General features: G+C 33.9%; 1 protein-coding gene across 9 annotated transcripts in view; it reads right to left on the bottom strand.

Annotated features, from left to right (window-relative positions):
• The window catches only part of MSR1 (macrophage scavenger receptor 1), a 741,681-nt gene extending 731,600 nt beyond the window's left edge, over nt 1-10,081 (bottom strand). For all 9 annotated transcript variants that reach the window (XM_058442303.1, XM_058442300.1, XM_058442301.1 and 6 more), the window contains exon 1: nt 9,990-10,081. The gene's annotated coding sequence lies outside the window, so the exon portion shown is untranslated. The remainder of the gene's footprint in view (nt 1-9,989) is intronic.
• Between the last annotated feature and the right edge of the window lie 11,119 nt (nt 10,082-21,200).

Here is a 21,200-nt window from a genome sequence, read left to right as displayed (position 1 = left end):
TTGAGGTTAAAGAATGTGCCTACATATTCAATTGAGCTTATTTAGAAACCCATTTTCAGAACAATGATCTCCACATGTTATAAGGACTGTGTGGAATTGTTTCTGAGAATCCCGTGTTTGATTAGTGCTCTTCTGCCCAGTATGTGAGAACACAATTCAGGTATGTGATTTGCTGACTACTTGGAAAATTACATTTTGACGGCGCAACTCTGCAGGCAATCCCATTTCTTTTCTAGAGTACTTGCACAATAAATATGTTCTGGTGTTTCACTAACTCTCAAATGTGTCATTTCTATCACTACATTGTGTTTCTAAGATTGAGCTATTGAAGTAGTGTTTACCCTACTTCTTCCACATGGTTTCCTATCTGATATGAATGATAACCAAAGTAGCTATGTCTACAATAGATCATTGACATTTTTTCTCCCAAACGATTATCTCTTTGAGTTTTTCAAAATGATGTTTTCTGAATCCAAACCTCATACTGCCTGGGTAACAACTTAATTCACAGTACACCAGGAGAATGTCTCCCTTTTTGTATCTCCAACTGTATTTGCTTAACTTTAAAGTAGTATCGTGTTTTGTATTATTATTATTTTAATTTAATGAAAGAATAAGAAATCATTAAAGTTTGAATAAATTAAAATCTTCATGTGCCATGTACTTAAATTGCTCCTGGATAAGAAAAATAATGTTTAAAGTATTTTATGCCAATACAAAGAAAGAAAGGGAAAGTTACATTCAAGGAAAGTTATTCTGTCTGTGGTTGTTAACCCTCTCAATAAAGCTACAAGGTAGCATTGGTTTCTCCATTTCACCAAAAGTCACAAGGCTAAGTACCTAGTATACGGAAAATTTCAAATTCAAAGTGGAATTTGAAATAATGTTCCTATGGTTCCAATGGCTGTCACTTTTTTAGTATGCTGTATTCTTTTCTATACAACTACTTCACTTTCATTGTAAGAAAATTCAGCCTGAAGTACATATGTTAACTTACCCATTTAAACACATTGTCACACAATTTTTTGGATCTGAAAAAAAATGTAGCCCATATAATATTGAGAATGAAGATTTAAAGAACGCCTTTCTGAATTCCAATAACCAGAATATTGAATATTCATAAAAAAACACCCAGTAAGCCTGTTTTACAGGTGAAAACTCTTGCAGCATGTTGGCATAGTTTACTTTCCGAACTATTCTTCACAACAAATGCTTGAATGACACAAATAATACTAGTATACTGGTATTTATAATACTATTAATAATGCTAATATATCATTTTATATAAGTTTTACATTAGTAATATTAGTACTGACGCACTAATGCTAATAATATAACAAGTAGTTAAGTACAACAATCTGAAATGATCTTGAACTCTTGCTACAGAGGTAATATGATAAATTATGGCCTTTACCATGTTGTCATTGGGAACTTAATGGCTTTCAATACGAAGCAACTCCGAGTTTTTAATTATCTCATTTACAAAGGAAGATTTACAATGAACTTACGATCATATATTTGTGGACACTTTCTAAAACTAAGATACATTAAATTCAATGAAGATGACTGTCACTTCTATACCAATCTCTATCTCTACCACCACCTGACAAAAATACGTACAATTACACTATAATATCGAGGCTAGAGGCATATTTGATAATTGGGTTAAGGTACAACTGTATTGGTGATATATTTTGTTTGGTTTAGTGAATCAGGCTAGGAGCAGAATATAGATTTCTGACACATAGGACAAACATTTTTTTTCTATTCTATCTCACTTTTCAAATATGTTTGGTAAATTTTATCAAAATTACACTGGTAGGTCTAGTAGGAAATAGCAGTCAGACAATATATACTTATCTTTTCTAAATAGTTCCCCCATGTTAGAGCTTCCCATTCTCTATATTTTATTGAAAGTTTTTGTTTTTCCCAAGGGTGATGAGGTTAGCAGTGTTTGTATTTTGAAATATGAGGTTAGACTAGGCAAAGAGATTAATTAGGTCAGTGGTAGTTTTATGGAAGGCAAAAAATATCTAAAAAATTAGAAATATGTATTCAGTTGAGACCTCATCAGAATGATATATTGTTAGTCGTAAAGATATGATACTTTATTAAAAAGATATTGATCATCTTGTGAAACAAATGAGCTTAAATTGCCATCTAGTTTATTGCTGGAGAGATAATTTCTTTGATATTAGTTTAACTTTCATGCTCCATTTATACTTATAAAAGATTTTAAGAGACCAAAACAGATTCTCATTGTCTACCTAAATGCAGGGATATTGGCAACAATTATTCTCTTCTAAAATGAACAGTCAAAAAGATAGGCAATTAGTATGGATTTTAACAAAGATATTGGCAAATATATTTTTTAAAAACAAAAATCTCATTACCTTAATGACAGTGTTGAGCAATTCACTTTCCAAGATGTCATATATTTGAGATTACCTAAAATCTGTATTACTCTTGTGACAGTTATCTGCTCAAGATTATATCATTTTTCTGCATAAAAGCCAGTTTCCAGTAAGTATACAGAACTTAGTATTAAAGCTAGACATTTCATATTAAATTTGAACTATGCTTAATTTCTAAAGTATTTCAACACATTATCTTTCCTGATATTATAAATATATCAAGGGTTAACTCAGATTGCTATAACATCACTCTACAGTGGCGGAATCATGACTCCGAATTTTTATTGTCTGGTCATGTTTACTATTTTCACAATTGCAAATAATGCCTAAAATACTAGTAGATTTGCACATACGTTACAGAAACAACTATGATAAAGAATGGGACAAATTGGAATAATTCCAATGCTGTAAATTTTAAATAATTTGTTATTTTATTATAAAAAAGGAGTCTTTCTTATATATATTGTTATGAACACAGACTGATATACAATTAAAATATGCAATTTTATAACTAAATAGGTACATCATCAAGGCAACTATAGTGTTCCCTTTGAGTGAAGAGAAAAAGAAGGAAAAACACATTTGAAACATTGCCTGTAGGTGTTGTGCTACTTAAAAGTTTCCAGAGCCTTCCTAATAGCATGCTTCCAAGATACTCAAAGAATTCTTAATTAAAATTGTATTGATGTATTGTATCTGCAGAGATAATTAAATACAACACTAGTTTTCTCTTGCAAAAACACATCTGTCTTGCCAAGAAAGTAATTGAGAAATAGAGTTGAATGACTCAACCTTGATGCAGAAACTTTTGTCAGAAAAGTTTCTTTTAAGAAAAGTCTGACGATTAGCCACTGCTATATAGTTTGATCTAATTTCTTTTTGTCTTAATTGAATGTGAAAAATAATGGCATAATAAAACAAATGCATATTTCTCCCCATTAGTTCACGACACACAAAAAAAGTTAAGCCAAGTCAGATTATGAAGTCAACTGAGAGCTGATGCCTTATTCACTTGGTAGTATTCATCTGTTTCATCATGATGGTCTCTTTCTCTGTTTTAAACAGTCACTGAACTATTAACTTGGACTTTTTCATTTTTAAATACAAGTTACTCTCATATGCCTGCATCCCAATGATAATTATTGCTCTAAAGGAGCAGTTTCAATTAAAAGATTTGCTGTTCATTCATTATCGTTGAGCTACTGTGATAACATCCCAGTTACTGGAGCTTACAGTTGCAAGGTTACAATAGAAAACAATGGAAAGGAAATTATAGCGACCCATCAGCCCAGACTTACAAAAAGAATGTATTTATTGCTACGCAATCTATAATATCCTTTAAATCCTTAAACCCAAACAAAGATTTAGAAAAAATGATTTTGTTATCGAACACAGCACATTGACTCAAATTTTCAAAAGCCTTACTATCTCAGCACCAAATAACTTCAGATAAAGTTAAAGAAGGCTATCTAACAGCAAATATGCTCCAAAGGCTTCATTCTGATGTCTCAGTGAGAAAAAAAGCAGGAACTCAACCTGTACCCAGGCCCTAAGCACTTCAGAATACTGATAGTGGTTAAGGTATTTGAGGATAGAGGTCCAAGAAAGAACCATCCAGTCGTGGGGAAGATGACCTCCAGTAAGTGAGCAAATTCCCACCTCCAAGAGTTTACACGTTCAGCACCTGTGCCACGTCCCAGTGGAAACGTGAAAAATATAAAGTTGTGAAACACTCTTACAGTGCAGTGGCTTTCAGAATGGCAGTTAGGACCTCAAAAATCTGCTTATCTGTAAACGCAATGAGAGCACTTGCAAAAACTGTCTAAATTAGCTTTTTTTGAAATTCCAGAAGTTAACCCAAAACTTCCATCACTCTGCAGGGAATTTCTTCAAGGAAAATAGCTGAATCTCAGTAAAAAACAGAAAGGCTTGTACCATTTTAACCTGTACCTATTCTCATCTCATTTTCGCTGGTTCCACAATAATCTTGAACAGCAGCAGCTTCACAGCCATGGTAGTGAAACCAAGCAGACCAGTAGCTGCTAGAAACAGTTAACTGGATTTGGATCTCCTCAGAATGCTTGTCCCCACATATGTAATCTGCCTGACAGCTACTTGGGAAATATCCATTAACAAGGCTTTTCCTTATTTCATCTAATCCAGCGTTCAAGAGGAAAAGTCTTGTCTCCAAAACATTTGTTGAAACTAATTGGTTAACATGGCAACTGCCCGAGGCCAAGATAACAATTGAGGCAAACAAGAGGCTGGGCAAAAAGGAAGATGAGAATGAGATGTTCCTAGGGGGCTGGGAAAAGCTCCAGTGTATTACTGGGGATCTAGAAGGCCCATGCATGTGCAAAGCTGTGCATGTGCCGAGGAAAAAGGTCCTAATCTCTAAGCAGAAAGTAAAGGCTGAGGCACAGTTTTAAACTGCTTGAATGCTAAAGGCATGCCATAATACATACAGAGCTCCTCTGCAAAGGGTAGGATACATTGTTTCAAGGAAAAATCAATTTAAGAAAATCTCTGTCCAGTAAACTAACCAAGCCATGACTTCAGTGCTGTTCATGACAGGAAATAGAGACTTTGCAGAATTCATACAGCAAAGCTGCCACACAAAGAGGAACAAAAACATCAGATGACAAAAACAACACCCCTGAGGAAGGTAGAGAATCTGATTTCCACAATTATTATATTATAGAATGTCCAGTTTTCAACAAGGTTACAAGACACAAAGGGAAAAAATGTAGTCAATTAAAACTGTCGCTAACGAAGCCTAGATATTGTATTTACTAAACAAACACTTTAAATCAGTTATTATAAATATGTTGAGGCCGGGCGCGGTGGCTCACGCTTGTAATCCCAGCACTTTGGGAGGCCGAGGAGGGCGGATCACGAGGTCAGAAGATCGAGACCACGGTGAAACCCCGTCTCTACTAAAAATACAAAAAATTAGCCAGGCGTGGTGGCGGGCGCCTGTAGTCCCAGCTACTCGGAGAGGCTGAGGCAGGAGAATGGCGTGAACCCGGGAGGCAGAGCTTGCAGTGAGCTGAGATTGCGCCACTGCACTCCAGCCTGGGCGACAGAGTGAGACTCCGTCTCAAAAAAAAAAAAAAAAAAGTTGAAAGAACTAAAAGAATCCTTGTCTAAATAACTAATGGAAAGTATGAATTGTGTCTTAGCAAATAGAGAATATCATTAAACAGACACGAATTAGATTTTAAAAATAGCTATATAGAAATTCTGGAATTGAAAATTAAAATAACTGAAATGAAAAATTCACTGGAAGGAGTCACATCAGATTTGCATTGGCAGAGGAAATAATTTGTGAAGTTAAAGGTAGCTCATTGAAATTGCCTAGGCTGAAGAAGAGAAAGAGAAAAGAGTGAAGGAAAACGAACACAGTTTCAGAGATCTGTGAGATAACACCAGATATATCAACATATGCATAACAGAAGCCCCAGAAAAGAAGAGAAAGAGGCAGAAATAATATTTTAAGAAATAATGACAGAAAACTTCCCAAATTTAATTAAAATGCTTTTAAGTTAAAATGATAATTGCAAGTATTCACTTCATGGATATTTGTCCTACTGCATTTCTAAAATCTTCTAAAACACAAAGTACACATTCCTCAGCTTTAATATGCCTACTTGCCATTTTTAGTTCAATGGGAAAAACAAAGAATATACAGCAGTAAAACATTTTCATTCACTGTTAAATCAATCCTACTTAATCTCAATTCATATTTTTCAATTGAATATATCTTAGTGTATAATTGTCAATTTATTAACAAAAGTCTATCAAGAGTATCTTAATGTATATGTTATTAATTTTACTGAAAACAACTTACTTTAAACATATTTTTATTTGATAGTTCACACATGCAAATTTTTAATTTTCTGCCTTACAGCCCTTTAAAAACATGGAATAGGATTGCCTATTTTAGAGGGATAGTCTAAGTGACATATTAATTCATTTATTTGGCCTCCCCAAGACTTCAAAACTATATCATTTCTGAATTGGGTTACTTCACAATGGGAATAATTGCTCATTCCACAATCATTTATTGCATATATACTATGTACTCTGTACTAGGTACTGGGATTTTGATAAAATATCCAGTATCTATAAAGCACTTTCTACGTGATAAACACTGTAATAAGCAATATATATTGACATATTTAAACTTTCCAAGCCCCCTGAGAAGTAAACACTATTATTATCTTCATTCCACGGATGGTAATAATGAGTCATAGAAAGAGAAGGCAACTTGCTCAAAATCATACAGCACTTAAGAGTTAAGTCAGGATATGAGTCTGGGCAGTCTGGCTCAGAGTCCAAGACCATCCTTATCCCACTAGACACTAGGAGAAGACTGGCATCAATGTGTTAGTTGCAATTAAGTTCAGTTAATTCAGTTGTGGAGGTAAGTACTTCGCCCTAGAAGAGCACATCGGTGGGACCTCCTAACTTACCTTCTAACGTGAAGGTAGGTTTCTCCACAAATTGATATCTAGACTAATATACTTGATGACTATTAAGTTAATATTAATATTAAAGGATAAAGTATCCTTGGCACTTGCAAGTAAACAAATAACTATATTAGAATTAATTACACTATTACCTACTTAATTTCATTATTCACTAAATGGCTCTAAGGCTGAAAGTGTTTCTGTATCCTTTATCTTGATAAAGGATACTTTAAGAGGCTGCAGATGTATCACAGGCAGAGGAAATACAATGGCAAATATCTGGATGCAAGGGAGAAGATTAGAGCCATGAGGAGTCATGAAGAACTTCTAAGAAGTTTAGTAAATTAGATTGCATTCTATGCTGAAAATTGGCAGAAATGAAGCCATCAGATTTAGAGACAAAAGACTGAGGGTACTTTGCCAACAGGTTTATGAAAAAATGCTCAACATCACTAATCATCAGGGAAGTCCAAATTAAATCCACAATGAAATGTCACCTCACACCTGTTAGAATGGCTGTTATCAAAAAGATGGAAGATAAGCATTAGCAAGGATATGGAGAAAAGCTGTTGGTGGGAATATAAGTTACTACACACACTATGGAAAACAGTTTTAAGAAAGAGAAGTTCTTCAAAAAGCCAGAAATGGAATTACTATATGATCCAGCAATCTCAATTCTTGGAATATGTGTAAAGAAATTTAAATCAGTGTGAAAGAGATATTTGTACTCCTATGCTCATTGCAACATTTTTCACAGTTGCAAAAGAATCAACCCAAATGTCCATAGAATACTTTTCCACGGAATAGATAAAGAAAATGTGGTACATACATACAGTGGAATACTGTTCAGCCTTAAAAAGGAAATTTTTGTCATTTGCAGCAACATGGATGAACCTGGAGGACACTATGCTAAGCAAAATTAGCCCAGCACAGAAAGACAAACTATGTGATCTCATTTACAAGTGAAATGTAACAAAGTCAAAGTTACAGAAATAAAGAGTATAATCGTGGTTACTAGAGTCTAGGGGTGGGAGGGTGGTGAGGATGGGAAATGAGGAGATGCTGGTTAAACGGTATAAAATTTTAGGTGGACAAGAGGAATAATTTTTTGAAATCTATTACACAGTACAGTGACCACAAATTGGTAATAATGTATCATATAGTTCACAATTGCTAAAACAGCGATTTTAAGTATTCTCCCTACAAAAAAGTTTGTGAGGTGATGGATATATTAATTACCTTGATACGATAATTCCACAAGGCACACATTTATCAGAACTTCACATTGTACCCTGTAAATGTATACGATCATTATTTGACAATTTATTTTTTGAAAGGTAGAAAGTCTTTTGTATGTTAGCTTAAGAAGTTTAAATCCGTGCTAAGTGCAATAAGTAATGAATGAGGCATAAGGGAAGCAATTTTCAGATTTGGATTTCAAGATAACTCACTCTGATTGCAATGTGAAGAATCAGTTGGAGAGGAACAAACGCAGGAAGAGACAAAACACTTAGAAGCCTGTTATATGTGACACAGACAATGACAATTTGAAAGATGATGCAACACTGTGAAATGTGAAAGATGGTGTCACAGATGTGAAATGTGAAGGGTGATGATGTAAAATGGTGATTTGAGACATTTTTGGAAGACTATTTGGTTAAGTGACGTGGAGCATGGAAGCACAGGAAGGAATCAGGGATAATTCCCAAGTTTCCTTAACTAATCTCAGAAATCCCTTTTTATAAATGTGCTTCAACATTTCACTGTGCTGTTGCAAATGGTCAATATATATGAGGAATACACTTACAGAGGAAAAACAAACTCACGCAATAAATCCCTTTCAGAAATCTATATCAAAGTAAAATTTTCTTACCTTTTGGACTAGTATATTCCATTTTATTACCTAATAAGAGCAAGTCAAATGCAAGCCATGTATCCCTTTTTGCACTGGAAGTCAAAAGGCTCCAGGACAAGTTTTGCTTTCAATTCTATTAAAGTTGTTTTTTTGTTTTGTTTTTTTGGCTTAGTTGTCTTGTATAACTAACTTTTCCCATTCCTTAGCCTTTGTCATGTACCCATAATTTTTTGATTTTGTTTTTGTGATATGTAAATGTTAAATGGATGTTATAAATGAACTAATACTAATGCTTTTTTGACAATCTAATTAGGATAGAGAAGATTAATGTACTTAGAATACTGTACTAATAAAATTAATGCAAAGTGTGTATAAAATTAAAGAAGGATTAGAAATTAGAAAATCACTCAAACAAGGTAGGGAATTAAGACAAAGTTCTTTCACATAAGACCATTAATTAATTTGTAATAATTATTCAGTCCAAGCTAAATAAATTTAATTTAAGCCTAGTATTTAATAACTATGGAAAAGAAACAATAAATACCACTAGACTTACAAACAATTATAAAACAACTCAAGCTTTTTAGATTGCTAACAGATAGAGAATGTTTGGTCAAAATATAGTCAATCTTTTGAACATTTAACTATTAGGAATGATTTATTTTTCAAATTATTTCTTAAAATCATTATATGCTTGCACAAATTGAATGGACTTGGGATTTATTTACAGCTTGAGATTCCTAGCCTTTTTCACTATAAATCTACAATATTAAAACCACTGAAAAAACCAGAATTATATAACATTTATCTTTATATCAATTTAATACAAGTCATAAGTAGATATGCATATTCAAATTTCCATATTTCACATTCTTGGAATTGTCTACTTTAATATTTATTGACATCCTAGAGGTACCACAATTTATTATAGTCAGTTGTATATTGGCACTTGGAAGTAAACAAATAACTATATTAGAATTAATTACACTATTACCTACTTAATTTCATTATTCACTAAATAGCTCTAAGACTGAAAGTGTTTCTGTGTGATTAAGGAACTGATTTTCAAAAACCTATTTTTCATTCATTTCAGCATAAATTCACTTACATCAGCAGAAAAGTCACCCATAGCCAAATATGTAAAACAACGCAAATTGATCTCTGGTAAAGGAATTATCTCCAATTTCAATACCACTTCTATGCTAATATATGTAGTTATGGTCATTTTCAAGGTGCATTCCTACTTACCTCAAGGGTTCTGTGCAATGAAGTAGAAAAAGGACAGAGAGAATTTCAGAGAGACCCATCATCATCATCACAGGGATCCTTGATGAAGCAGATGGAAAATACAGCATGGACCCTAATAAAAAATGCTTCTTGTGCCAATGCTGAGACCACAGTGACTGTGGAACCTGAATTAACATATGTCATGAGAGGAAAGCAAGCTGAACAAAGAGCACGGTGAAGTGACTTGGCCTGACCTCATTTGCTTACCTCATGGGGACTTCATCTGAAAGGTGAGCCCAGGGCAGCTGAGCATAGTCAATCCTTGAGAAACACAGAAAAAGGAAGGAGCCACATTCCACACAAGCCCAGTGACACCAGACTCTCAGGAATTTCTTGAGTCAAATAAACTGTTCCCGCACTTTAAGGAAAAGGTGATTTGGGAAGATGGGAAGGCTCTCTGATACTGCCTTTCTCTTTGGGTGACTTCCTTTGGTCAGTCTTCACCCTGATCCAGCAATACCTTCCAGACATGTCAGATGGGGCTCACTGGGTTTTGATACAGTTCAATACTGCTATTCTATTTACTATAAATTAACCGGAAGAAGGTGAAGGAGTACAAGAGCCCGGCTTATCTGCAGGAGATACGTTCTAAGATCCCCAGTGGATGCCTGAAACTGCAGATAGTACTGAATCCTGTGTACAGTGTTTTTTTCTATACATATATACCTGTAATAAAGTTTAATTTATACATTAGACATAGTACTCCAAAGACATGCACTTTGGGGCTATCATTAAGTAAAATAAGGGCTACTTGAACACTACAACAGTCCGTGTGATAACTGAGATGACTCTTAGTGGCTAATGGATGGGTAGCATAGACAGTGTGGACGCACTGCACAAAGTGTGTTGAAGCACCCAAATGAGATTTCATCAAGCTACTCTGATCAGCACACAATTTAAAACTTACGAATCGTTTATTTCTAAAATTTTTCACTTAATATTTTTGGACCACGATGGAACATGGATAACTGAAACTGCAGAAAGCAAAACCGTGGATAAAGGGGGACTACTGTAATTTAAAATAAAATGCAAGCTTTCTGCTTAGGAAGTGTGAGCAGGATATTCCTGCCCTTTATGGATGACGTGAGTGGGTGTTCTTTAGAATACTGCTGTAAGAGTACGTGGACCGTAATTTTCAGTTTCTAAAGCTCCTTTATCCTGTCCTACAAATTACAACCAGAGCCACTAAAAGAAGTAATACAATTGGAGAGGTATAATCTATAGTAATCAGTGTCAACAGAAGCAGTGAGAAAAAATAATAATAATCTACAGTAATACAGTTAGCTCTTGCCAGGAAATGAATCACAAGGTATTTATATTTCTATGGTTTTGGAAAACAAATTCACTCATTAGAGAAAGTAAAGACATTATTCACACTGTCTTCAAACAAAATGAAGTTTTGCTCAATTTTTACTTGTTTTTAAATGTATTTCCATAAACTCTCATGTTTCATATTTTTCTGTTGCTAATATATTACTGATTTTTTTCTTTTAGAAATAAGAAAGTATTGGTCTGTGACGTGGGGGTAGAGGGGGAGATATTTTCATACCCCAGCCCCACCTCCACACCTACCTTGGTGCAAGCCTAGAGAGTTAGCCAGGTCTGGAGAAGCTATTAATCGTGTTAACATCATTTTGGGATCATTTCACCATGGAAAAAGATATACCTCAGGCCTAAAGAAAGATTAACGTAACTTAAGAAATTTAATATTAGCATAACAAATACGTATTCAAATTCTCTTTGTCCTGCATTATTGAGCCTCGTATCTGTGTTACTGCTCTAAATGACACAGTAGTCAACCTGCTCTTCCATCTAGCACCCAAACTTCTCTTTCTTATGCTCTGGTGGGATTTCTCTGATATAATACAATTGTAATACTGAAAGTAAAAAATTACCTTTGCTTTCTCCCTCCCTCTCCTTGACCTTAGCCAAAAGAATTCCTAAATAGTTCTATTCTGCACAAATCCAACGCTATGATTACTTCTTAATTGGCTAACAAATACAGTTATAAGGCATTGAGATGGTGTCAATAAATAATTGGAAAGGAAAGCAGAATTACCTCCTCTCATAATCACATTCATGAAATTTTACACTTTGTCCTACTAAGCCATAAACCAAATAACTAAGAGGTTGTCATATTAATTGTTCTATATGAAACTATTAAAATTCCAATCTTAATATTCTTACTTTATATGAGAAAAAACAAAAATGTACAAAGAAGTAGAAATAGTGAGAAATAAAATACTCAGTTGAATAGTACATCAAAATCATTCATAGAACACTACATCTATACAGGTAGCAGAAGGCAGTGAAAGAACTTTTAAATGAAGAGTATATAAAACTCATTTGTCTGATATACAGAGTTCATGCTTTCTCAAATAAGTTTATAAATGTCTTTCACAGAAGTGACTGGATGTTGTTTCTGAAATGAATTTGCTACCACTGCTGTGATTACACAGTGTTTTTTTTTTTTTTTTTAAGTAGGCTGCAGTTCTTATTATGCCAATTCATTACGAATGAAAGGATAAGAAAACCATTACCATCGTGACTTTACCAAATAACAAAGCAGCAGGTAAAAATAATCTCTCTACCTATCATTTCCACATTGTTCCTAACAGGATTGTGTAGCTTTTCAAGCTGCTTGACAAACAAACAATATTGCAACTTCTCAGTGAGGCAGACAAGACAGTATTTAGAATGAATGCATTTTCTAACCCTCACAGCAATACACTCAGAAAATCATTAGATTCCAAAGTTGTATTGTATTTTGTAATGATTTCAAGGTTATAGAAACTTTGTAAGAGCTGGAGAAATGTTTTCAACCAATTATACTCTTGCAAATAACTTTAAATAACGGTTTCACATTTAAATTTTTGAGTTTATAGAAATATGACTATTTAAAAAGCTGTACATGCTTTCCCCTTTCTAAACTAAAACTAAACAAGTGTGGGTTTTTTGGAAGTTTTTCTATAACTTCAAAATATAAAATCTCTGCCCATCAAAACCATAAACATCCTTTACTATCATCAGAGGAATCAATGAACTACAACAGATACCGTTGCATTCACAAGCTCAAATTAACTGCAGATTCTTATTTGTAAAAAGAGATGAGACTTATACAAGTAGTACAAAATGACATCAATTTTATTGACTAAAACATTCCATCTCCCAGTTTACTAGCTGTCTTATCTAGTGCATACCACAAGAAAGCTCTGGATCTTTGTTTTGAAGATTTCATTACACCACCATAACCCATGTTTTCTATTTGTTTTTCAAGACAATTCTAATTAGCATATAAATCATCTGAAATCCTTCCTAGCTCCAATTTAACTCATGGGTAATGAGGTAAGGTATTCAGTGGCTGAATATGCTGCAATAGTTCTGTACAATCTTCATAGGGTGAGAGAAAAGTACCGAAAGAAATATCAAAATTCTTTCAGGAAAAACTGCATAGACCCATGTTTTTAAAGAATTCAACTTGGCTTCTTTTTCCCAAATCCCTGGATTATGAAACTTCAGCTAGTCACTCAACAAGGGAAGATGTAATTCAAATTAGTTTCAAAAAGTTGCATTCTTTTTATCCAAATTTTATATTCAGATAAACTTACATTCTAACTGAAAGGACCATTATTACTTAGTATGTCCTCAAAAAAAAACACACTCTATATCAATTGTGCAGGCGGAAATGATGTATTTAGAAACTACAGGCCCATCTCCCACTTCCGTAGACATTTGGCTCTGCAGTATCGTGGCTTTACATATACGGAGAGTGGATTTCAAATATTCTGCCTTTGTTTTCCATAGCTCTTTGATATAGCTTTCAAGTTTTCCTCTTCAAACAATGGTTTTACAGAAAACAGTGTGGAGTATTAATTTTACAGTCTATCCCTACAATGTCAAGTATTTCTAACTGGACCAATGAATTGGGACTCAAAATATGCCTTCCATCCCCAATCTTTTTATTGACATTCTACAACCACCGAAATAAGATGGTTTGCACTAAGGACACTGCTTAAGAAAAGTCACTTAAACTGAGACAAGAACAAACAGCCTAGCCCTTTAACCCTTTCTTTCTTTCTTTCCTTCCTTCTTTTCTTTCTTTCTCTCCTTCCTTCCTTTCTTTTCTTTCTCTTTCTTTCTCTTTCCTTCCTTCCTTTTCTTTCTTTCTTTCTCTCTCTCTTCCCTCCCCCCCCCTTTCTCTCTCTCTCTTTTTCTTTTTCCCTCTCAGGCTGGAGTGCAGTGGTGCAAACTCGGCTCACTGCAACCTCTGCTTCCTGGGTTAAATCGATTCTCCTGCCTCAGTCTCCCAAGTAGCTGGGATTACAGGTGCCTGCCACCAAGCCCAGCTAATTTTTGTATTTTTAGTAGAGACGGGGTTTCACCATATCGGCCAGGCTGGTTTCAAACTCCTGACCTCAGGGCATCCACCCGCCTCAGCCTCCCAAAGTGCTGGGATTACAGGCATGAGCCACCACACATGGCCCCCTTTAACCCTTTTCTACCAGTTACTGAAACTGTGAATGTGACTTGAGTTTGTTATTAACCTCTTTCCATTAACATTTCTAATCTCCATGAACTCAAATCTCGGATATTATTTCATAGAAATCAGAACTTTGCCTGAGACCTCTACTTTGCATGTTGGAAATTTTTAAGCTGATAAAACAACAACAGAAAACCTGAGACAAAATATAAAGATCTAGTGGTTAGCTCCTTCAGTGAGAGTTCTTTCTACCATTCAGATAAGGACAACTTTAATTTAAATAAATAAAAATAAAGGTTTTCAATTTTAGAGCTGCAAGGGAATTTTCTTATTTGTTTCTTGCTCATTTTATAACTGACAAAAATTAAGGCCCAGGGAGTTGAAACAGTATCTCCAGTGTCACCAAAAAGTTTAAAGAAATAACTAGTACATAATCCAGGTCCTCTGTCACCTTGTTAACTACTACTTGGACCCTATTCGATGACCAAGATGTGGCCATTAACATTGTGAAGAAGAGAATCCTTTTAGAGCAGCAACTTGTACTTGAGAAATTAGGGAAATTTCTTGAGTAAAAAGAGGAAAATGCAGGTGAGGTCCGTTTATTAATGGAAAGTTTTAAAAAATAAATAGATAAAGTGACTAGCAGTCTAGCTAATCAGACTTTCTTTTTCTATAGTCATCAGCTTAATTTTATGCTAAACTTTGACACTTGGACTACCAACAGAAAACCAACCAAACAGTGAAGTTTTTTTATTCATTTATTATTTTAGGATGTTCCCAAATGGCATGATTTTAAAGAAGATCCCTTCTGATGATTTTCTTCATAATCTTTTATTTTTAAGGAGAAATAATTTAAAATTGTTCTTTGTACAGCTTTTTGCCTAAAATGAATTTCCTCTGATATACAAAAATACAACAAAATGAATACTTACAATTAGAAAAGTATCTTTATTCTTATTAGTCTAATAAGAAGAGAATAAAAATGTTTTGTCGTCACTGCTGTGTATTAGAACTGGAAAGATCTGGGGTTCATCAGATGGAACACTTGATTGGTTTCTAGAGAATTCAATACGAAGGCTGCATCCAGCTTCAAGAGTGTGCTATGACACTCATGTCACCTTGATTGTACAGTCACCATGGTAATAGTGTCATTAGCTATACAGTAGCCTCTTTGTACTCAACTTGAATTTGTTCTGCATTATGCCAACTTTTATCAAAGGTAAACATTAGATAAATGAGTCCAAATTTTCAATCCTGATTCTAATGTTGGCAAGCCTAAAATGTTCCAAATTAGTAATTTAAAAACTCAATAATTTTCAAAGTAGGAATACTTGAAGATAAGTTGATTGGTTTATTGTTGAAGTTAAGGTACCATCGGAAACATGAGTAAAATCTGAAACATTTGTAAATCTTGTTTTTTTTTCCCTTGTATTCAAATATCTTCATTGTTTGTAACAATATCTAGAAGTATTTCCAATTCTTATTTGCATTACAGGGCTATTTATGTTATTAAACATATTTTTAAAATATAATGTGTAATTATTTTGTTCAGATTAGTGGATATTGGGATATTAGTTATACCCAAGTAAAATCTCTGATGCCTTTCTTCAGGATCACGTATCTAAATTGTATCAGAGAGAAAGCACAGACTCTCAAAGTTTCTAATATACCCTTTATACTTTCTTGGTTTATTTAATTAAGAGATATTTTTTCCAGTTTTATAACTTCCTGGATAATTCACTGAGGCATTTTGACTGGGGAGAATTAAATGTCTGTACTTAAATAACTATGTTACTAAAAAACAAAATTCATATAGTGCATATGTATACACAAAAGAAAGTAAAAAGTTAGTAACTGTGAATTTTTGCTGTAGATTAATGGTTGGTATCTGTGTAGATATGGTTCAAAGTACAGCTTAAATATAAATAACTGAAAAGCTTCTAGTCTTGTCAACACTTGTACATTAACAGGAATATCAGCTTCCAGAGCTTATACATACTTAGTTTCAGAAAGATTAACCCTTAAGCAGAATATTGAGCAAACTTACTCCGTGGATATCAACTTTCTACAGCAATGGGAATAAAATAAATCATCACTCCAACTTATGTGTGGCCTGTGTTCTTATATTTTTCCTGGGCACGGGAGTTACATATCATGTTTTCATTTCTGAAACAGATTCACCACAAAATTATTATAGCACATACTAGCATAAAAAATATGGCATTCTAACTTGTAAGAATTTCTGTCGTCCTGGGATGCATTAAATATTATGGAAGTTAAGCAGCATCTCAAAAGTTTACTATTTTTCTCTCAAAAAAATGATAAATCATAATACTAAAACTAATGGTTGTAATTGCAATAATGACTCTCACTTTTGTAGTGATGACAATTTACCAGACTCTGTACTAAGCCCTTTAGATGTATTAATTCATTTGACCTTTATATTCTACTATTACTTCCATTTTACAGATGTGGTAATTGAAGTACAAATTGATTAATTGTCTTACCCAAGGCCACATAAATGACATGTGGTAAAATCAGTCTTCAAAGCCTGTTAGAATGGCCCTAGAATTTCTCAAGCTCTAGAAATGGAAGCATATTTGTTTTTGATGGGTTAAATTTAAAAAAATCTGTACAAAAAACAAAAATAAATGCCTATTATTTCAGCCCCAGAAATGATAATATAGAACAAATGCTTATTTATGTTCCTACCATATAATATGTAAAAAGGAATTCAACTCGTTCCCTTGCCTGAGTAACCTACGTTATCACAGTCCAGCAGCTTTGAACACAGTTAAGTCCATTATTAAGGTGATTCAGATGCAGGAAAGAATTACACACTGTAGAATTTTTAACCTTTAAAAAACATGTTTAAATAGATTAGAAAAACTCTGATGAATCTCAGATGATATTCAACTAACACTGCTATATGAAACAACAAGAATATCTGAGTTCTGGTACTGATTTGTAATATTTTAAACCATGTAACCTATACCGATAAGGAACTCATTTTCTTCATTTACAAAATAGTGGGGTTGAACAAGATGATCTCTCATGCCCTTATAACCAAACGTGAATTTATCACAGCTTTGTGAAATGACAAATCCTTAAAAATAGGTGTGTTTCTGGTCAAGACACTGACGCCATGAGGGAATTATTGGCAGAATAAAGACAGAGATGTGGCCTTACCAGGGTGTCAAAGGGCCTGAGTCTACTCAAAGTTCCAAGTTATTAATTTACCAAGAAAAGCAACCTCGTTAATGTAACACCATCTGTTCAATGCTGCTTTGTTTCTAGTTTGTGCTTTGTGGTTTTCACCGAGAGCTTCTTGTTCTGACTTGTCCCTTTACCTTTGGATTTGAACATTACCCCTTTCGATCCCTTGTGAAATGACTCTGACCATAAGCGATCTCAACTCCCACATCATTATTTGGCCTGAAGGAATCACTTAGCTTTACATACAGGCACAGCTTGATCTTTGCTACTGGATCAATAACCTAATTTCAATATCTTCTCTCTGGTGTTCCAGGATTAGAAATACTACTTCTTGTTTGGGTGGATTTGTTTGGCTTTCTTCTAATACAACTACTTACATTTTCATTTACAGCCATTTCAATGACTGCCTTTGTTTAATCTGATTGCATTATAATTATAACAGTTGGAATAAAATGAGTTGAACAAAAAGACTAGTATAATCTGAACAGACTTATATCCATAAATTCTTTGTCAAAAATATTAAAGAAAGTAAACTCCCTACTTTTTTTTTTTTTTTTTTCATTTAGGTAATCCCCACATATCTTCCCTTCTCTCAGACCCTTTCATGGGATCTCTGATATCAAGACTGTTTTTATAATCATATCAAAAAACGAATTGCCTTCTTAAATATATTATCGTTTGCAGTGATGATGCAAAATAATAGTAGGTAAAACTGTTGGAGCTTCAGCAACATCAAGGTTGAAGCAGGGCATTAAACTGTTGTAGTAATGATTTATTCTTCACGTCCACACACAGAAAAAAATAAAAAAAGGCAATTTCACTCAAGAATGTTGATGGTGATATTCATCGGTAAGATATTAGTGTTTTATTAAGTCTCAACACTTAAGCACACATCTTTTTAATATTCATTGTGATAAAATGGGAAGTAGGTATAAAGCATTTCTGCTGCATCTGATGTTCAAGTATGATGACTGTCTCCAGAAAAACAATCGGATAACACTAAGTTGCAAACTGAAACTGCCACTTTTTCATAGAAAAATATTTTTACTTGCAAAAAAACACTGACCAGTACAAACTGTGGTTATTCAAATTGCCTATCTGGCAGACATTTTCTTGAAAACAAAGTAAGACTGTCACTCATCTCAGTCACCTGAGTTTGACAGCTTCCCAATACTTAAAAGACCCTTCTGATTAGATGGATAGTGATTTAAAAGATGTGGCTTAAAAATGATATATTATATAATAAAATGTGTCAACATTTAGAAGATGCACAGCCCAATGGACCAATACTTTCCAAATGTTTAATGCATGATGTTACAAAATCATCCAGGGGGAAAAAGAGCCATTCAAAGTGCAAGATGAACCGATGGATTTTAATGTAACAAAATACAACAATATCATTGATGTGCTTTCTGTTTCACATTACAACAAATCTTCAAGAAACTACCATGTGCAGAATTGTGAAGTAGTATCAAATAAGAACATCCAAAGTCAATTTAAAACTCCATAGAAATATTTTTCCTTTAGTTTCATATCTCTGTGAAGGCAAATTTTCTTCATACATTTCAACCGAAACAACATATTTCAACAGATTGAACACAGAAACAGATATGAGAATTCCTCTAACTTCTATCAAGCTTTATATTAGAGATTTTTCACACATGCAAAGCAATGTCACTGTTCTCACTATTTTTTGTTTTGGAAATACAGTTATTTTTATTGAAAGTATGTTATTTACAGTAACATTTAATGTATTTTTCATTAATTTTACTTGAATTAATAAAGTGCTCAGTTGAAATTTCTGATTATTTATTTTTTAAAGTGCTTAGGTTATGTTTCTGAGTGTTTACTGATAGATATTACCCATATGACTGAGAGTTCTTTGGGATCCTCATTCATTTTTTTTGAGAATGTAAAGGTTCCTGAGATTTTAAAAAAAATGTTTTGGAACCTCAGTCCTCACTATTCCTATCCCTTATAACCTCACCTCCTAATGCCTTTCTTCCGTACTTGTCAAGACTTGGTGATCCAAGTATTCCAAATAGATTTCCACTGCAGCACCTTTGCACTTGCTGTTCTGTCTTTGTAGAGTCTCCTACTTGCAGATAGTCCTGTATCTGCCCGGCTCATGACTCCTCTCATGCAAAGCTCTGCTTAAATACCTCCTCATCCAAAAGGCTTTTACTAACCACCACTTTTAAAATAGAACCTCCCACTTCATGACTGTCTACTCCTTACCTAGTATTATTTGAGGTCATGTACTAATCCCATCCAGAAATTTTATTATATTGTTATGTATCTATTGTCTGTCTTTCCCACTAGAATGTAAGCACCATCAGAGCAATGTGCTTTACTTTTTCACTGCTTCCTACCTGGAACATAATTTGTGCTCTATCAATAGTAATTTAAACAATGCAAAAATATGGTGTCTGTATTTCTTTAATTTGAAGGACGACGATGCTAAATAGGTTTCTTTTAACCGAGAAAGTCTGGAAATCTATATTTAAATATGAGAGTGGCAACTATAGAATGTTCCCTCCCAAAGGGGCTTGTGTCTGTCACAAGAAACAGCAAAACTTGGGGCACAATGAACCTTCCTAGGTTGCAGAAAAGTTTCCGAGTCAAGTCTTGACTTTCTCACTGCAAAAACAGTGGTTACTCTTGCTTACTGGGGCCAATAATAACAGATTGAAAATAATACATTTCTATACTATAGAATGGTATATAATACAAAAAGAAAAAAGAAAAACCTTAAACCTTCAAGTTAGGTAGAAGCAGGTATGTATTCTAGCTCTAACTCACTTCTTTGTAACCTTGAGAGGAGTGCTCAACCTTACAGGGAAATATGCTTCAGTTGATATGCAGTTTCAAATATCCATTGGAAGTTTGTAGTCATGAAAGTAAAGTACTCCTACTTAGCTCAGATACATACTTTTACTTCAGTGACAGTGATACAAATGAAGAAAATCACTTTCTTTAATTGGTCTAATTTTGCATTTCTGAAAAACTCCTATTTTGACTATTTTAATTATTTTCTTAAAGTATGAACGAGTTTTATTTTCTAATATGTCTTTGAACACTTTCTGTCAATGGTAAATAACTATGTAATATTGGATTATAGACTTTTGTTTTAATTATTTTAACCACAGCCTGGCATAAATTTGGTGCTATTGGAATTTCAAAGCACTTTTTTCTGTTTAAAGTTGATTTTATCTTCCCAGTTTATATTTCCAGGAGGAATGGGTATCTTTGCCTTTGTGTTAAAATGTAAACAGTTTTAAATGAGTTCGGAATGAAAATACGTAAGACTATGTAAGTCAAAAAATATAAGGGATAGAGCTTCCCTCTGATTAATTTCTCACTGGCTGGCACGTTTGTTCTGTAGGAGTAATTGCCATCACTAGAGGATTGTTTCTCCTTAAAAGGGAAAGATACGACTTCAAGTTGGTGGATGGAAGATCTATGAATAATGCCAG

This window comes from Hylobates moloch, unplaced genomic scaffold (assembly GCF_009828535.3).
Source record: "Hylobates moloch isolate HMO894 unplaced genomic scaffold, HMol_V3 SCAFFOLD_8, whole genome shotgun sequence".
In the NCBI taxonomy this organism is placed as follows: domain Eukaryota; kingdom Metazoa; phylum Chordata; class Mammalia; order Primates; family Hylobatidae; genus Hylobates; species Hylobates moloch.
Note: the sequence above shows the minus strand (reverse complement) of the source record. Positions and strands in the feature narration are given on the sequence as shown.